Source organism: Myxocyprinus asiaticus, chromosome 30 (assembly GCF_019703515.2).
Source record: "Myxocyprinus asiaticus isolate MX2 ecotype Aquarium Trade chromosome 30, UBuf_Myxa_2, whole genome shotgun sequence".
Classification (NCBI taxonomy): domain Eukaryota; kingdom Metazoa; phylum Chordata; class Actinopteri; order Cypriniformes; family Catostomidae; genus Myxocyprinus; species Myxocyprinus asiaticus.
The window spans coordinates 38,286,651-38,307,183 of NC_059373.1; positions in this window are offsets into that span (position 1 = coordinate 38,286,651).

The following is a 20,533-nucleotide window of genomic DNA, read 5'->3' on the forward strand; positions in this document are numbered from 1 at the left end:
TTTTGTCATTTTTGGAACTCAACAGCACCAATCCTCATTAACTTTCATTGTATGGAAAGAGCAATGCCATCATTCTAACTACTGTATCCTCTTTTGTGTTCCACGGAATAAAGTCATGCAGGTTTGAAACGACATGAGGATGAGTAAATTATAACAGATTTTTCAAATGAACTTTGAATAGCTATTTAAAAAATAAAAGGTAGTATTGATGGTCACGGTAAAAAGTGGAACTGAAAGCTTTATAAAGTACCTTTCTCTTTCAACAGCTCACTGTGCAGTGGAGCATGGTGGACTTGATAAAAACAAAGAACAAATTTACCCAATTGGTTATGAATTTATGGTCGTCCTAAGGGCTCAGACCCACAAAACAAATTATATTTACATGGCATCATCTAGCCGGACACCGCTGTGCCAAAGAACAGCATTGAAGATTAATGTAATTTTCTCCCATCCTCACAGCCAGCCTGCCGGAATAACAAAATATCACACAGTTCTAAATTTCATCTGGTTTGCCTCAAACTGGCCCTTTAACAAGACCAAAGACAATCAAGTTCATATGACTGCTGTGCTGTTCATGAGGACCACTTGCTTTAATAGTTTTATTCTATCTTGATGGCCCTGTAGTGTGGTTTTACTGTTAAAAAAAATAAAAATAACAGTGCTCTAGGGATGGAGAAATGAGAAATGTGTCTCTTTTGCAATTAGTCATTTATTTGCAGACTGGCTTCTAATGTTTTTTTGGTATATGAACATCCTGGTACCATTAAGGGGTGTTTCATGGTAACATATGGATTCAGAAATAAATCTAAACTCTGTGAGGGATTGAATACATAAAAGACAAACCCACAACAGTCATCAACATGACAACAGTGATTAAGCGACAGCTGACTGTCTGTAGAGGCATTTTTCTCTCTAAACCTCAATTCCTGCCTCCAAATTCTTTATCCTTTCATCTTCATTTGTATAGCAAACATCTTTGTCAGACTTTTTGATTCTTGCATTCTTTTTGTCATTTAGTAAAGATGTGTACTGTACATCCTGTTTTATCAACAAAAATCCTTTTTTAGTGATACTTGATAAGGCAAACCCCGAACAAACACCTAACTCTATTAAACCTTTCCGTGTAACTCATTACACACTATTTGTGCAACAGATATGAATGATACCACAAATCTAACAGCTAGTTGAGGAGATGTGTGCTAATATGTTTGTAGGCGATCAAACTTAGATTTGGTGGTTGATTAAACAACCAAACAAATCCTATGGACTTACAAGCCATATCCAGAGACTTTGGGGTGGGCTCTTAACCCTAAACCTAACCCTCTTGCAACCACCCAGAACACCCTAAAAACCGCATAGAAATTTGCTAAAATCCATCCAGAACACCCTAGCAACTGCTTCGCAATGTACACTCAGAACACTTTAACAAAATCACATAGCAACACCCTGGAAACCACCCAGAACATTCTAAAAACAGCATAGCAATGCACTAAAAACACAGAGAACACCTTAGCAACCAGATAGCAACACCTTAGCAACCACACAGCAACACCCTAGCAACCGCATAGCAACGTGCTACAAACCACACAGAACATCTTAGTAAACACATAGAAACACCCTAGCAACCGCATAGCAATGTGTAAAAAAACCACTCAGAACAGCATAACAAATCACATAGAAATGCACTAAAAAAACATTAGCATCTGCAAAGCAACTCCCTGGAAATTACCCAGAACATCCTGGCAACAGCATAGCAATGCATTAAAAACCACTCACAACACCTTAAAGGGTTAGTTTACCCAAAAATGAAAATTCTCTCATTATTTACTCACCCTCATGATATCCCAGGTGTGGATGACTTTCTTTCTTTAGCAGATTACATTTGAAGAAAATAGAAAAATATCTTGGCTCAGTAGGTCCTTAAAATGCAAGTGGATGTTGATCCGACTTTTGAAGATCCAAAATATCACAGACAGTCAGCATAAACGTCACTGATACGACTCCAGTGGTTAAATTAATGTCTTCTAAAGCGACACGACCGCTATTGGTACGAAAAATATCAATATTAAAGTACTTTTTAACTATAAACAAATGTTTCCGGTCAGCAGCAGTATTCATATGTGATGTAATTGCTTTGTGATGCACTGAAAGAAATGAAAAGTTTTCCACAATGAAAGAGTTAAGAAAGAACTGCTGCACGTGTGACACAGCCGGAAGAGCAGTGCTGTTTGCAAGTGAGAAGGAAGAATGCTGAACAGAGGCTTAGTTGGTTTTGGTTTATATCTATATCTGAATCTATTTCTTTACTCACAATGGTGCATTTGTGTGCTTATTCTAGATGTCCCAACCGAGAGATGAACGTGAGATTACGTCTGTATCATGGCAACGCAAATACATCACACGAGACCGCGTGATCTCTCGTGAAGCTTACCGGAAGCATTTGATTATAGTTAAAAAAGTACTTAAATATTATGTGCTTTTTCCCCAGCAAAAGGGATCTTGTCACTTTAAAAGACATTCATTTAACCGCTACAATCATATGGATGACGTTTATGTTGACTGTCTGTGATTTTTGGAGCGTTAAAAGGTTAGATCACCATCTACTTGCATTTTAAGGACCCACTGAGCTGAGATATTTTTCTGTTTTTCTTCAAATGTGTTCAGTAGAAGAAAGAAAGTCATACACACCTGTGATATCATGAGGGTAAGTAAATGAGAATTTTCATTTTTGGGTGAACTATTTCTTTAAAAACTGCATAGCAGCATCCTAGATAACCACACAGAACACCCTAAAAACAGCATAGCAATGCATAAAAAACACATGAAATGCCTTAGCAACCACATACTGTACTAACACCCTAACAAAAACCTTAACAAGACACATAGCAACGCCTTGGAAATCACCCAAAACACCATAACAACAGCATAGCAATGAGCTAAAACACTTGACACACCTTAGTAACCACACAGCAACACCCTAGCAACCTTTTGGCAACGTGCTAAGCAGCTTAACAGAAAATCATTTTTGGCTTTTCTCTTCAATAATGGTTTGCTAAGATGTCGGAAATCACATTATTTCCTTTTGGTTGCAGCAAGACTAATGTACTTTTTTTAATGACGGTTTATATAAATGAAAGGCTATTTGAATAGATAAGAAACTTTTTTTTAAGCCTTTTGCTTTAAACATACACACAGATATGCATAAAGGATCTCATTCTTTCCCAAAGCACTATTTATTAGCTCATAGTATTTATTCAGGTAGATCTGTTTGGTTCTGTCCAGTTGTCAACCAGTCCAATGACAATAGGCAGCTATAAAAGTCCTGCTCTCATTGTCCAACTGTTGGCTTTAGCTTGGGCAAATGATTGTATTTTGAGAGCTTAAATAGAATGGGGGCAGCTACAGCTGGAAAAGCCATTAATGTATTGTCCACCCCATTTATCACATTCAATTAGGGGTAACAATAAACACTCATTCACACACCTGTATGCACCTGCTTACACAAACACACACTCCCATTAAAGCTCATACACAATGATGGATGTGCTGCCAAATGCTACATTCTAATTGAGCTTTCCCCTCATATGGCCTTTCCATATATATTCCTTTAATCTTAAAAACATTATATTAGCATTCCACGTTGTTTAATGTGATTGAGTTTTTCGTGGTGAATTTCTATTTATTGCAGTGACTTAGCTAATGCCTAATATACATTCTTATTTTATTATTTTATTTTGAAATGTGACCTGGACAAGTTCTTGACAGGTTTCATGAGATTCTCATATGTATTATGTGCTGTGCTGAAAAACACTCTTGGATTTAATATGAATGAAAGTTAATAAATCATAATTGCTTACTAACATAAAGGAGGATTCATGATGGGTTTGAGAAACTCTCTAAAATGCAAAGTCTGATTTTTTCATGGCCTTTCACACAAACAAAGGCACACAAATGGGGTTTAAATTAAAAACAAATGCACAAGGAACCCAATGACCCCCACATCCAACAATAGGACAATGTTTCTGACATCCCAAACAACAAAAAACCCATCAAAGCACTTTGATCTGTGAATGTATCCATACAGTGTTCACTTAATGCGGTACAGTCAAAAATTATATCATCCCTCAGGGTTTTCCCCTGTCCTTCTCCTGTGGGTGCTGTTATGTGGGTTTGTTTCTTGTGCTGCCTCCCCGTCTGTTGGTGTATCCAAACATTAGGGCTTGGAACGACTTCTCGTTGCTTAGTTCTAGTCATGGTCTCTTGGATAACAATGGCATTGGTTGGCTTATGACAATGTGCATGAATGAATAACAGGTGATGGCAAATGCTTTTATCACCATGTCAGGATATAAAAGGTTTATCTTAGTCTAAATTATTACAGCATGGTATCTTTTGACAATTGTGTTTGCAGTATGTAATTGCTTTTGTCAAGACTTGGAGTAAACCACATTAATGCAGAACAAGCGTTTAAGTCATACAACGAACAAGTCATATGGACTACTTTTATGGTGAACCTTCCCTTTAATTCATGCATAAACAGCCCATGTAAGCACCAACATGATCACATGGGAAATCGACACGCTGCTTTCTAAAGTTCATGTACCCTGAAATCAAGCCCATTTGGCCAAATTACTGACAATCAGCATCTCCCATCAGACATCTTTGCATCAAACCAAATGTGCTTACCTTTTCCTGTAGTGTTACTGATAACATGTTGTTCGAGCAGCCTCAGAGACAAAGTTTTTAAACATCTGTAATGACCTGCTGAATTTTTAGTTCAAATGGGCCTCATTCATGAAACTGTCGTAAATATATGAGTAAATTGGGAATAATTTAGGCTTAAAATGGACCTTCCCAAAAACTTTCCTCTGGATTCACAAAAACTGTGTACACCCAGATTTGTTCATCAAATGTGTGAATGTTAGTGAATCCAAATGTTCCTAAATGTGGCACGTGTGCACGTTCATTCACATTTATTATGGTCCACGCCCATGAAAATGCCTTATAAAGAAGGCACCAGACTCTCCAGTAAATTTGAACAAGGGCTGGGAAATTTAACATTAATTTCTGTGATTATTAGTTACACAATTATACAATTATATTAACACAATTATATATATATATTTTTTTATTATTGAATATTGATGGAGCAACATCATTTGTGTGAAAAGAAATAACGGAAGGTTGTTTTGATTAAAATTGTAAAAAAAAAAAAAGAAGTTTACCCCACGCTTGGGGTAAAAGGCCCCTAGGGGGTTTAAAGTGATAGCGTGTAGATACCGGGGCAATAGTTATAGGGCACAATTTATCGACTAATGCAAATAATTTTGAGACACCAAGATGCTTTTTTGAGTTACAAATTAAGATGCTTACTCAAAATAACTACTTCAGAAAAAAGTCAACCATTTCCTGTTAATTTCAAACACATTTGGCATTTTATTACATCAAGTATTCTATAAACAAACTAATCTCTATTATGATTGGATGAGTCAATGTGAGCCCACATTGAACATTTTTTTAATAACAAATCTATTCACCCCACTTAAAAAAACAATGTGTTTAATAGGGGCCTTTAGCCCTTGAAACAGGGGGGCTTTTTACCCCCAAATATTATCCTTTGACTTATTGGACCGTTATTGAAAAATGTTTGATTTAATGACCTTAAACAAAACTGAAAATGATAAAAGAATTGTCTCAAAAGAAATATTAATTTCAGGGATTTTCATGAGTTACATAAATTTGCAACGTTTTAAAAAATAATAAAAATGAGATCAAATTGCCTCAAAATCAACCTTTAGACACCACACGCAAAGATCTCATGGATCAGGAAAATTTTGCAGTTTACAGTGTCAAACAGGTGTTTAGGAAAGTCCTGTGGTAGTTTTTGATGTTATTTAGTGTTTTGGGAGAAAATAAAATCTACCCCGTGGAGCCTTTAGCCCCATTGTACCCTAACACTTAAGTTTCTCTTAACAATAAAGTTTAATATAAATTCAATCTGCCAAATTGATCATATTATTAAACAAATTCCACTGGAATACGACAGAAGATTTTGCCCAAATTGAAATTACAGCATGTCCACCGATTTTATGGCATGAATACATATACTTGTAACAAAGATTAATACATGTAAAAATATGTCTAATTAACTCTATCCGGCAAAAAAAGGAACATTTTAACATGTACATGTTTAAATAATTAAAATAAATGATGACTAACTAATTTCTTGCAAGTTCTTTGAGACAAAAGTATAAATGTAATTTTTGTTGTATATAGTAATGTTTTAATGTTTGTTGTTAGAAAACTGTGTGATTAATTCCTTTTAAGAATGTCATCGATTCACTGCCCTACTTCTAACATCTATGCGAAAGAGTAATGAAATACATTTTATGAATGAAGTGCATTAACATAGTAAAATTTAGATTTAGCAAACACAATAGCATCTCAAAGAAAGGGAGGAACTTACTGTTACCGGAGGCTCTTTTGTGAATTAAACAGTCTAAGAAGTCAATAAAAAAATGGTTTGACATGAAGCTTTAGAGTAAAAATTGTTCAGATTACACCGGCAGGAGGAGGTCCAACACCATTAATCTTCTCTGGTTCGGTTCTTTGGCCAAAATACTGTAAATTAATGATTTGCAAGCTACGACAGTTTGGCTTTTTCTATTGTTTCCGCTGTATTGCGTACACACCAGTGCATACATTTAACAACACTGGCCTTGACCATACGTTATCAACTGAACACGATTTACCAATGCCTATACTGAATTATAAAAATACCTAAATTATACAGCTCAAAACAAATGAAGAAACTGTCCAACCAGTCACGATAGAGGAAATAATTTTTTTTTGAGAAAATGAAACACATACTGCATCATCTCACGACCTTTTCGCCCCATAAAAAGTAGTTCTGCTAAAAAAAAAAAAAAAAAAAAAAAAAAAAAGATATAAAATGTATAAAGCAGAGTTGGGAATAAACTATACTTTAAAGAGATAAGTGCAAGCATCAACGAAACATTTTCAAATATTAATATATATATATACACACACACACACACGTTTTAAAAAGAAAACAAACTTTTTAACTACTTTAAGTTATTTATTAAGGTTAATTTCACTCATTCAGTAATTAGTAAAAAATTTTAGTTACTCATTTCATTTCACTTTTAGCAAAATTTAGTGATGGCAGTTTGCCTGAAAGGAAACAAAAATGTTCGGATGTCTCACACACGATTTACACATGGTCAGGAGCAGGTGTAAATTTAGTTCGTTCCAATTAACAGTTCGAAAATACGAAAACTTTTTCAAAACAGCTTTACGAATGATATACACAAATCTGTTCTGCTAGTGTTTCTTGAACAAGGCCCATTGTACGGAGAGTGTTAGTCAAAGTGAAAACAAGGGTGAGAGATAACTGTTTAGTGCTGTTATAAAGATTTTTTGACAGAAGAGTGTCGTGAGAGGTGGGCGTGTCTTCCTCGAGGTAATCTGACCTTTTGTTCCCATGACTCCAGTTATTGTTATTACTTACATTGTTCACGAGGACCAGATGCCTGAGCAGGAGGGGTTCTAAGTGCCAAGCCAGGGATGGCTGCATATGATTGGCTGGGATGTGGAGAACGTTCTAGAGGTCAAAGGGCAGATACCTCCAAAGGGAAGATGCCATCTGGCTCACTGCTGACTCACAGTCTCTCATTTTATTCTAAGAGCTCCTTCCTGTCAATGAGATGAAAAACAGATTGATAAAGATCAATATATAGCTGTATCATAACAGTGCACAAACACACACACACACACACACACGGTTAACGTAACAAGTGTTAGAAATCACATGACCCTAGAGCAACTGTGTACAACAGCAATGTTATTCTGCTTAGTAATGGGCACTTTCATGAGCTTTAATTGATTCTATTTAGATCCTGTTTTATTTACTTTTGTTTTCATACATTAGAATTTCGGCACGTAATATGCTATTTAGTTCCTAACACTAAGATTTTCATTCTCATGTCTGACACGGTGTCCCAACATGCTTCACGTAATAAATCTACAAATGATAAAAGCTCTCTACAATCTCTTCCATGTATATCTGAGTTTTTGTCCTTACCAGATGTGACTGTGACAAGTGACAGGATATTTTGCTGCTCACTTGTTTTCTGTTTCTATGGCATCATGCTGGGTAGTTCCGCCTCCATCCGTGTTAAAATCGTATTGGTCCGAAACTCACCTCCCCATAACTGTATACTACACATTCTGTATGAGTTCTTATTGGATGTGATTGTGTTGCATCACACAACATTTTCACTTTTAGAGTGGACAGGCATTATTTTTCCACTGCAAACAGAGTGCAAAAGTCAGGTTCCAGAAGTAAAAATCCCAGTAATTTTTTCCATAGGTGAACTAATTATTAACAAAAAGATGCAGTCACATCTACCTTTGCACAGCTAAATTCCACAGGCGAAGAAGGCGTGGGCGGACATTGTGCGTGTGTGAAACCAGCAAAAAACTAAGGAAATCCTTCGCCACTGGAAGTCCATTGCGGCAATGTTCGCGCGATTCATGATCATTGAGATAACTGCATTTCGACCGAGGAATTTCAAGGTGGAATTTCTCCGAAGAATTTCAACAGGAGAAGGTAAATGTCACCGCACACTTAGAAACCTTCCATGACAGACCTACCATGAGCTTTGAGATTATTAAACAATGGTACGCTACTGTTAAAGCCATCAGTACGTTATTTAAACTTAATTATGAAAAAAAATCACGTTTAATTGTGGAATTCCTGGTGAAGAACTACATTACCCATGATCCAATCAGAGAATTGCAGCGAAAAAACTGTGAATGACTCAGTCAACTCGAATTCCCTACACTCTCTAACTATTACTATAATTGTATATCTGAATATTTTCCAGTGTACCTTAAATGTATTGTTTCTTTACTTACAATCAACAACTTAAAATAAATAGTTTTACATATTTCCATAGATTATAATCTGATTATGTCATTCACAATGCTTTATAGTTCATTCCCTTTCTAAAGACTTTTCATACGCAGTCTGTCCTTGTCCTTTGTCATTTTGTTTGATTTTCAAATCCTTTTTGTGCTTCAAATTAAAGTTTGCAATGTTGTGATTCACCTCTGAGCTGATTGGTTTGGTTCATTGCTTAAAGGGATAGTTCATCCAAAAATTAAAATTCTCTTATTATTTACTCACCCTCATGCCACCTCAGATGTGTATGACATTCTTTTTTTTGCGGAGACAAAACCACAACTCGTCAGTGAAGGGCACTTTTTGCCAGTCCTGTCTGGTCCAGTGAAGGTGTGTTTGTGCCCATAGGCGACATTGTTGCCGGTGATGTCTGGTAAGGACCTGCCTTACAACAGGCCTACAAACCTTCAGTCCAGCCTCTCTCAGCCTATTGCGGACAGTCTGAGCACTGATGGAGGGATTGTGCGCTCCTGGTGTAACTCGAGCAGTTGTTGTTGTCATCCTATACCTGTCCCGCAAGTGTGATATTCGGATGTACCGATCCTGTCCAGGTGTTGTTACACATGATCTGCCACTGCGAGGATGATCAGCTGTCCTTCCTGTCTCCCTGTAGCACTGTCTTATGCGTCTCACAGTACAGACATTGCAATTTATTGCCCTGGACACATCTGCAGTCCTCATGCCTCCATGCAGCATGCCTAAGGCACGTTAACACAGATGAGCAGGGACCCTGGGCATCTTTCTTTTGGTGTTTTTCAGAGTCAGTAGAAAGGTCTCTTTAGTGTCCTAAGTTTTTATAACTGTGACCTTAATTGCCTACCGTCTGTAAGCTGTTAGTGTCTTTAAGATCGTTCCACAGGTGCATGTTCATTAATTGTTTATGGTTCACTGAACAAGCATGGAAAACATTGTTTAAACCCTTTACAATAAAGATCTGTAAAGTTATTTGGATTTTTACAAAATTATCTTTAAAATACAGTGTCCTGAAAAAGGGAACATTTTATATAAAACAAGGACAGACGCATGAATGGGGATACAATTCACCCCCTTTGCAGCATTGGGGGGGGGGCATCTATAACCCACACCCCAATTCTACGCCAGTGGTGAAAAGTCAAGTGATGTAGAAAACATGCTAAATATGCAGTTTATGAAATAGCAAATAGGTAGCAAATAGCAACCTTTGAAAAAAAAAAAAAGAGGCTTATCCAGAATAAGGACCTTAATCAGAACATGCATGTAAACATGGTCAGTAAAGCTTCACAAGACCTTGCTCTGTTTAGCCACCTTATTGGAAAGAGTGGTGTTTGGTAAAGTATAATGTATCTTTGAATCTTTAGCTTTTATTTTAGTTGCAGATAGGATATAATTTGTGGTGCAGGAGGCAAGATTTATTGATGGGGAAAAAACAAAATACAGTCCATGTGTTATAATGAGTATGCTTGAGTGTCCAGTGATGAATAGATTCACACTGCACCTCACAATGGGACATTCTCTCCTGTACGCTCCTGCATGCTGGCTGAGCAGATTCTGCTGACGGTGGACTTTGCCATGTGTGGCTTAGTAGTACTGACTATTCTTGAAAATTCCCTCAAAAATGCCATCTAAAACAAAGGATGCAGAGTTCCACAAGGCTGATCGAGTGTGTTGCAAGTTTCTCTGATTAATGAGACTCATTGTGATTGAAAAAGCCTCCATTTCTTTTCTTCGTTTCCATACTGAGTTTGTTTTCTCCTAACTTGTGTTGCTGATGGTAACTTTTGTTTCTCTATTACTTTTTCTCTGTTTCGTCTTTTCGTATCCACTCCTTTGGCGATGTTCAAAATTTAATTCTAACTTACTGTTTGGTAAATACTACACTGTATACACTGTACACGGCCTGCCATTTGTTCGAAAATACTAAAGCAGTAGACATTATTAAAGGCCCATTACGGCAAATCGTGGTGGCCACCTTGGAACAGACAAGCTCCTATATTCTACTTGAATGGGAAAAGATGGAAATCTCTGTGTCAAGGTTACATATTGAAACTCTGTGAAAAAACACAGTACCACATATTAATTGCCACCAAGTGAACTTCATTCACTTTAATGCTAACCTGACCCTAACACAAAATATCACATATCACTATCCATAATGACACATGAAGTTCATATATGACATATGTGGGATCCTGCTAATTTCTAAGAAATTACTCCATTCCAACATTATGACCTCACCCCTGGATGGAGGAATAAATGACATGCCAAGGAAAAGTAGGGCGGTGTGACAGATCTTCGCAGCATTTGGCGTAGCTGGCATCAGGAGACAGACTGCTGACTGCAGGAGAATGACACTAATGATCCCTATCTATCAAGTGCACACTGGTGGGGATGGCAAATTGAGGATTGTGTGTGTGCGCATTTGAGTGTGAGGGAGGGCATACATTAGACTGCATTAATGGCTTTCATACCTGCTTAAGGTATATGTCTCTGAGCTTGATGCATTAGAAGCCTCTTCTTAAAAACCACTGTCTTAAAAATATATATTTGATATGGATTCTGACCATTCCTGCACACATATTGAGTAGGCCTATGTTCCAAAACTTAGTGAGCTGCCTCCTGCCTACATAGAAAGCGTCTTCTATTACTGCATCCTAACCGACATGGAAGCTCATAAGTGAGAAATTTGTAATAATCTACATAGGCAAAACTCAAAGCACACAAATAACACTCCTCACTTGAAGCACTTAGGAGACTCAAATTGACTTGATATAAATGAGCATAAATATACATAGCAGACACACATTTAGGGTAAAACTGTCAGCTTTCTATTATTTTAAAGTGTTTTTGTCAATCTTTTAAGTATTGAAATCAAAATTTCTCTCTCTTCGTCTGCCATGTTTATTTTTTCACCATGCTCATCAAAGTGCATTCTGGAATTACCTTCTCCGTGAAGGATATAGGCAATACTGCCTAAAACTTTGACCAACACAAGGTATCTTAGGAGGTAGCATTATGTTAACTTTTTGAACAGCCTTTTGCTAAAACAGAAAGCATTATGAACAATATACATTTCAAACAGTAGTAGGCCTAAGCTACATTGCTGTCACATGGCCTTATTACGTTGCATGTGAGTGACTTGGAAATAAAACAAAAACTTTTTTTTAACAATTTTGTGTAAAAATGTCTGAACATTCGGCAGTCAAATAAAATGAGAAATAGATATTTAAAAATTGTGGTTGGTAGTAGTTCTGGAGTTCATCAGATTGTAAATGTAAGAGCATTTTGCATTGTGGGATAAAATATCCAGTGCAGCATACTCTGTTGTATATTGCACATTTTGACAAACATAGTAGTCATCTGGGTCATCTGAGTATTCAGAAAATATGCATACAATGCACAGTATACATACTTTATACTGCAGAAATTGTAGGAGTAATATGGTAGTATGCTATTCCAAACATAGCCAAAGCAATGATCGTAAACAGCTGCAGCCAACAGGTTTCCTGCTCACTGACTGGCTAAAGGTAACGAGTGCAGTTTATAAGGGTTCCTGTTGCAGTTTGCCTCAGAAATGATCAAGTGAGGGTGTTAACAGCATTTGCTAAATTAGTTTCTGGGGTCTTTGTGGGTGCCTTATCTAAAATGTGTTCTGTGTTTTGTTTAAGGTGAGTGCAATGGTAACCTTTGATTTGAAGTTATATTTTTGATTGTATATGCTATGAAGGTCTTAAATGCTATACTCAATTTTTGTTTTTAGAATTCTATTTGCCTTGTGCCCTGCTTATGTAGCCTGCTTGGGGAAATATGAAAGTAAGCCTAAGGCACTGCTGATCTTCTAGCATTATTATTCTAAGTAATTGTAGCTTGTGTACAAAAGTAAATGCTAGTTAAGTGATTACGTTTTTGGTCTGTTTCTAACAGGGAACATGCCAACCACCAATGTGCAAAGAGTTTCCACACATACTTTCCCAGAGATTGGACCGGAGGTTAAACAAGTGAAGAATTTGAATGACCCTGCCCACGGCTTTGTTTATAAACCCAGCAATCAGGGCAACCAAGAACATTATGATGGTTATGTTAAAGAGAGACTGTTTGAAGGGTCAAATTTAAAATCTGATTCAAAAGACTGTCAGACTTCTGCTGAACATGCTGACAGTTATGAGTCCTCTGCTTCTGTTCCAAATTTGTCAGATTTTGGTCAGTCCTCTGCTCTGTATGAGTCTCGTACTGGTGTTTTCAACAATGCCCAGCCGGCTAGCCAGCTGGATTATACTTCATCTCGGAGTGGGTCTACCTTGATGAGAACCCCACACGTACCTGACTCAAAGCCCTCAAAACCCTATGGAAGTAAATCTAGTTACAAGGTGCCTAAATCCTCAACTGCTGGGTCTAGCAAGATCTTTGTAGTACAGGCTCCTGAAAATGCATATGGGCATATAGAGTTTAAACCTCAAGTTGCTAGAGAGCCAACTCCTGTCTCTCATCTGATTTCACATCAGCATGGTTCTTCCCAAGGTACTAGGGAACTCCACATAGCCAGTAGCACTTTTCTGAGGAAAACACCTGTGCATTCAAGTACCAATCCAATAAAACCTCCTCATGGTGGACACCAATTCCCAGGGGTCAAACCTTCAATTGTCAGTTCAGGGCCAGTCTTTGTATTACATGGTGGTGTAAGTGCACAAGATCATGTGGACCACATTAAGCATCCCAATTCTGTAGAACCTCTTGGAGTTTCCCATCATGTTGATCCCTATGTGTCCACTCAAGCAAGTCAGACCTCTAGAGATGCCCTGACTGATGGCAGTCAGTCTAGTATTTCAAGGAATGAACTTCGCTACTCCATGAGGGGAAGTCAATACAGTTCCAGCCCTGAGCCAAGAAAAGCTTCTGGAAGTGACTGTAGAGACAACAATGGTAAATTTTCAATTGCTAGCTCTAATGAGATTCTTTTGAGGGCCCCAGAAGGTGCTCAAGGTAGCAAGTTGCCCTCTCACGAAGAATCTCATGAAGCCACTCGGCATCCCAGACAATTCCAGCAAACCTACAATGTTCATGGCTCATCCCAAAGTAGGTCTCCCATCTATTCTTCTGTGCGTGGAAGCCAACCCAAACAAATATTGGAGCCTCTGCACCCCTCTGGAAGTGGGACTCAACATAATGTTACAAAATCGTCAATTGTGAGTTCTGGAGCAATCCTAATAATGCAGGCTCCTGCAAATGTTCAAAGTAGAACAGCATCCAACAAACCCCAAGTTCCTGTAAAACCCCACACTAGCATGCCAGAGCGTAGGGCAACTTCTGCTTCTGGTCAGACTGCTCCTCCGTACCAGCCTGTTGAAGCCAGCCAGAATTCGAGAACTGTCCAGGGATTCACTAGCACTTATCCCAGCTTAAAGCCTTTAAGTGAATCAAGTTTCAGTTCCACTAAATCCTTTATGGCTGGTTCTAATGAGATCAATACAGCCCGTGTGATGTTTCATAAACAGCCCACAAGCAGCTTTGGTAATATTCAGAACCAATGGGCTTATGGTGACAATGTTGGTGCTTCCTGCACTTACAGTGGTGCTTCCAAAAGTTACCATAGCCAGAGGCCAGGTGAAAATGTACAGACACTCATTAGTTCTTCAGTTCCACAATATCAAGGTTCCAAAGTAGGAGGAAATGCAGATCCCACTATGGTTGAAGTCACCACAATTCCAAGTGATATTGGCCAAGCTGTCATCCGAAGGCTTTCTCCCACATTTTCCAGCAGTAACAGACGAGGTTTGGCCCAAAATGCATCATATGTTAGATTCAATTGCATGTTTAAATCCTTTTTTTTTTTTTTTTTTTTTTTTTTTTGGGAAGAAGATAACTAGTTATTGTTCCTCCATTTACAGCCCTACAAAATGAAGCTCAAGTTCAGAGAGTGGATTCTTCTGCCCCTAGATATGACAAGTCCCAAAATAGCCCCTCGGGTCTCGGTCAACAGAGCCCAGCCACATTCCATGGATTGAAGCTCTCTTCATCTGAAAGCAGTGCCCAACGCCTGCTATAGAGGGTACAACTGCTTCACATAAGCCAAGATTCTACACTGAGAATCTCAAATTTTATGGTGTTTATCAAGACTTGCCCTACGCAAGTAATACAATTAAATCCAGGTTGAGGAGTGGGATAGTTCCACCATTTACAGAATCCCAGAAGTCTCTCCTCCAAACAGTGTTTCCCATGTGTAATTCAGGATGTGTTTGGAATGGAACATTAGCATCCCATTTACTGCATAGTGTATGCTTATTTTGCATATTTAATCAAGCTTTTAAAAAAAAAAATTCATTGGAATGTGTTTAATCCGAGCCGATAGTCACTTCTGGTTCATTTGTTACGATGTAAACTGAATCAAGCATATTGCATTGTAAAAGTTTCCACGTGGTGTTTTCTGTATTTGCAAATTAGTAATTTGGTTATTCTATGCATATGGGAAATTTGCATACAGAATACATAATGCAGATATATAGTATGCTTGTATGCCAAACGCTGCCTACAGTTATTAAAAGCTGAAAAGGTAGCTTTTAATAATTGCATCCATACATGACTCCAGCATTTTTTTTTTTTTTTTTTAATGGTTTCTTTTCAAATTCTTGCAGTCATGATTAGGTTTGCGTTGGGGAGGCTGTCTGTCATCCAGCTCCAGTCTCCATGAGGACTCTTGGAGGCTTTGACTGATCCAGTGTTTTGCTGCTCAAAAACTAGCTGTCCTGGCAATTTTTGTCTTGAGATCCACCATCTTCTCTCTGAAAGACTATGTTTAAAACCAATAAAAACCTGTCTTAAAAGACTACCAGTTATTGTCTTTCTTGAATGATCAGCTCCTGTTATGTTAAACATGTTATTACCTACTCTTAAAAATGAATGCATTTTGTATACAACAGACATGGTGTGCTTTGTCACAGGACCTCAAGTGTGTGTTTAATGTTGTGACCAGTTATCTCATTTCTGAATGGCCAATTTTGTGTAAATGATTCTGGCGGTACAAGTCCTTGCTAGCACGTCCGCCTCCCACTCGAGGTGGGTCGAGAAGGACCAGTGACATTAGCTGTTTTTGAACATAACCATTGTGACTTCTGACATTTCTGAGCACATGCACACTTTAGAATAGAATACTAGCCTACTGCATACTGTGCAGTACGCTCAAACAATTATATGCTATATTATCATGATTCCAGTGTTTAATTCAGTGTGGTGTCAAGTAGGGCTTGGTGATTAAATCTCGATTTAAAAAAAAAAAAAAAAAAAAAAACTTTTAATAGACTCTTTAGTAATTTTCTATATTTAGCCTATGTTCTGCATCTAGATGATCAGGTGCGTGTTGCTAAAACTGAAAGAAGTTTGGCAAGGTTATACCCAACTAGCTTACTGAATGTAACATCTGCTTCCTCCAACCACCAGAAGGAGCCCTCACCTGAATACTGATCACATTCCATTTTCTTCTACAGTCATTTCCTGTTTGCTATCTATAAAGAGCCATGCTTTCCAACAACACATTGCAAAGTATTGCCAGTCTTAGTGTTTTCTCCATTGCCATTGTGACTGCTTCATGTTATGACCTTTTACCTGTTTAGTGGACTTCACGTTTATTAGATTACTGTTTTTGTCTTGTTTGCCCATTTGGACTGTCTATTTTGATCCTCGACCGTTGCCTGTATTTTTGACCATCCCTTTGCCTGTTGATTTGGATTTATTATACTTCTGCAAATGGATTCAAACCCACCACCAAGCCTGAGTTCATTACACTGAATCACGGTCATGAAATCGGTTGGTTGGGAATTATTAGCTGGCTAGCAGCTATCTAGCCTCATTACTGGTTTGCATGACTGCAGGCTAGCTGGCTATCAAGCTAATATGATACAGTTGTGTATCGAACAAGACAGCACTGACAGGTAGCTGACATTTCTGGGCCAAAACCCGGAAGAAGAACATTGTCGGAAATTTAAATATGAATGACTACAAGGAGTCAAATGTCCGCTGAAGACCATGAAATTGTGGGGAAAAGAGGTCACACATCTTATGTAGGATTAAATCCTAAACTGAGTATACTTCTTGAATTTAAAATTAAAAGGTATCTTACCCTGTGAAGTTTACTTGTAAACAAACAAGTTGTTTACATTCATTCTTGAGGTCTAACAAACATGTGGAATACATTTCCTTCCCCTTAATTGTATGCAATGTATATCGTGATAAATATCGATATCAAACTATGTGAAAGGAAATGTTGTGATCATATTTTTGGCCATATTGCCCAGCAAAGGCGATTCTAGGATTTCGATCTTAGGGGGGCTGGTTTGAGTATTTCTGTAACTGCTGATCACCTGGGACATTCACACACAACAGTCTCTAGAATTTACTCAGAATGGTGCCAAATACACAAAAAATCCAGTGAGCAGCAGTTCTGTGGATGGAAATGCCTTTTTTATGAGAGAGGTCAACAGAGAATGGCCAGACTGGTTTGAACTGACAAAGTCTACAGTAACTCAGATAACCGCTCTGTACAACTGTGGTGAGAATATCATCTCAGAATGCTATTCTGGGATGCAGGTTGCTGCTGTTTTGTTGGCACGAGGGGGACCTACACAATATTAGGCAGGTGGTTTTAATGTTGTGGCTGATCGGTATATATATACTTTCAGATTTGTTCACTTATTCGTTTAGTAATCATTTTTGTAAATCACCAAAATTATTGATAATGCACAGAGATATTCACGACCGAAGTCTAATTATATTAAAATCAGCTTGCCTACTAAAACACTTTATCAGTGTTTTAATATCATAAGCATTTTCCCTGCAAATGACAACAAAGCACATAATTTTGTGCATTGCTGTGCATGACCATCAAGGTATACAAAAAGACAACATAGCTTAAAAATTATGACAGGTTTTATTTAAGTCCTGATATCATTGTAATGTCATTAATCACTTTTACTCTTAATTAATTCAGCCCCTTTCTCTTCTTGTTAAACGAGATTACTGACCTAAACGAGCAACATACCTCCTCTCCTCCAATTGGTCATAATGGCCCTGTCCCAAATGGCACACTTTATGTGAACTTGTGGTCTCGTGGCATTCATTTGTGTGTTCCAGAAGTCCACAAAAAGGTGTCCCATTTGACATTTTATAGCTCTGAGGGGTGCTAGCGAGCCTTATTGCGACCTTTGGCTGAGCCCACATCAGTGCGGGCTTTTCATGAGACTGTCCTCACTGCGGACTGTAGCGCGATGACGTAGTGGATGTGCATGCGCACAGCTACATATTATATTAAATTCTCGTAACAATATTATATTATTTAGTGTTGTCAATGTGGCATATAGCCTAAACATAATTTTGTTTGACAGGTTATATTAGCTTAGTGGCTACTAAAAGTTAGTAGTTTATGTACTGCCGGGTAGACAGCTGTGTAAACTTTAATGTTTAAATTCATCCATATAACAAATGTTATTTTCTCTCTGGAAGCTTCAGAGTTGGGTGTTTATTTGAAATACTGGATATATGCATTGTTTTGTATTTTATCTCCACAAAACTACTTGTGCTGTATTGTAATATAAGATAAATGTTTTCTTTTTATTCTTGTCATCTTAAGTATATAAAACAGGTTATACTAAAATAAGATGTTAATCCCAATTCAAATGAAAGAAGATATGTATGTTCTCGAAACACAATCAAAGAAAAAAAAAAAAAACATATAATAGTTATCATCCATACCAAATAAATTCACTCCAAGTAGTCAGCAACCTCTCATTTTCTGTAGAAGACTGAAATCCTCGACGGCTCAAAAGTTATTAATATGGCCTACTATTGACATAAAATAGTATTTTTTTAGTATTTTCTTAAAAAAAAAAAAAAAAAAAAAAGGAAATACAGTCATTATTGAACTCTCTCACTTTTTATTTATTCATAATGCTACACTCTGTACACAGTGAATAAAATGTTTGTATTAAAAACATGCAGTATATCATGGCTCTGAACGTTTTAAATCCATTAAAACATGGATTTAATCCACTACGTAATGACGTAGTACATGATATCCACTACGTCATTGCGCTACAGTCCGCAGTGGTTGCTTCTCATTTCCTAAATTGTGCATCCTTGTTTCCTCGCTCCTCTGTCCTTGAGCCTGTGACCCCAAAACTGATTGAAGTCACTGATCATAATCAAGGATGTATCAATTCTCTAAATGCACTGTGAGGAGGCAAGGACAGAGGAAGCTTGAGCAAGGAAGCACAGGAGCATCCTATTCAGAAGGCTTTTTGGTCAAAGCACCTAATGCACATATAATTTACATTTTGCTGATGCTTTTATCCAAAGTGACTTACAGTGCCCTGATTACAGGGACAATCCCCCTGGAGCAACCTAGAGTTAAGTGCCTTGCTCAAGGACACAATGGTGGTGGCTGTGGTGATTGAACCAGCAACCTTCTGATTACCAGTTCAGTGCTTTAGTCCACTACACCACCACCACCTATTCTCCTCCATCTTCACATCTCACTTACCAGTTTTAATCATGTCTCACCTTTGTGGTTTAAATAAACCATAATTGTCACATACTTCAACAGTGCATCTTGAATTATTTGGATTTATTATTAATATATTAATTTTAAAAAAAAGTTTAGATAACATAAAGGCAAGCTGCGCAAAAACGTGCTCTGAAGTGACGCGTGTGAGCAAGAACATTTCATTTTACAAACATGTCTTGCTTCGATTCCTCTGTCCTCGTTTCCTTGTTTCCTAAGAGGGTGGAGTTAGGAAACGAGGAAAGGAAGCAAGGAAAGGAAATGAGGACGCACAATTTCAGAAATGAGAAGCACCCAGTAATGACCTTCTGGCTCCACCAGAGATCTTATAATACTGTAATACAACCGTCGCTGTTCTATCATTGGGAAGAGCGTAACGGCTGTAACGGTCAACTAGCATTTTACGACAGTTTGCTGATGCTATACAAATGAATGGAGAAAGCCGTAAACTGACACCTTCCAGTCATAAAATCATCCATGACTTCTCTTATAAAACAGCAATTTTATCATACTAAACTCCACACATAGTTCACTCCAAAAGGATTGTTTAGTGTAAAACATGTTGAAGATTAGCGGATAGGCAGTTAATTTATTAAGTGATTAGCTGTTTCTTCACAAAAGTGATTTATTCAGCATTGCGAAGCATCTCCTCCATAGACATCCTTTCAAAAAGAATGGCCTCTTGTCTCCTAGCCAGTGTACCGCCATAGAATGTCGGCCACATTACGCTAATTTTGTAATGCTTCCCTATCAGAAGGGTTCTGGTTCCACTGCGGATTACTACCCAACAGTCCCCACTGGCACTGCTGATTCTCTCGACCAATCACAGCAGACAGGAGTTTCTGAGCAGGAGAACAGAAACATGGCAGAGGAGATGATGTCAATCGTGGATTAAAAATGTATATTAAGAATAATTTTTTAATGATTGTAATCAACCGATCACATGTGATTATCGTAACAATAGCATTGCAGCGTCGTATATCAGTTTGGTTGCTATGAGACGTCTCGGACAATCAATGTACTCC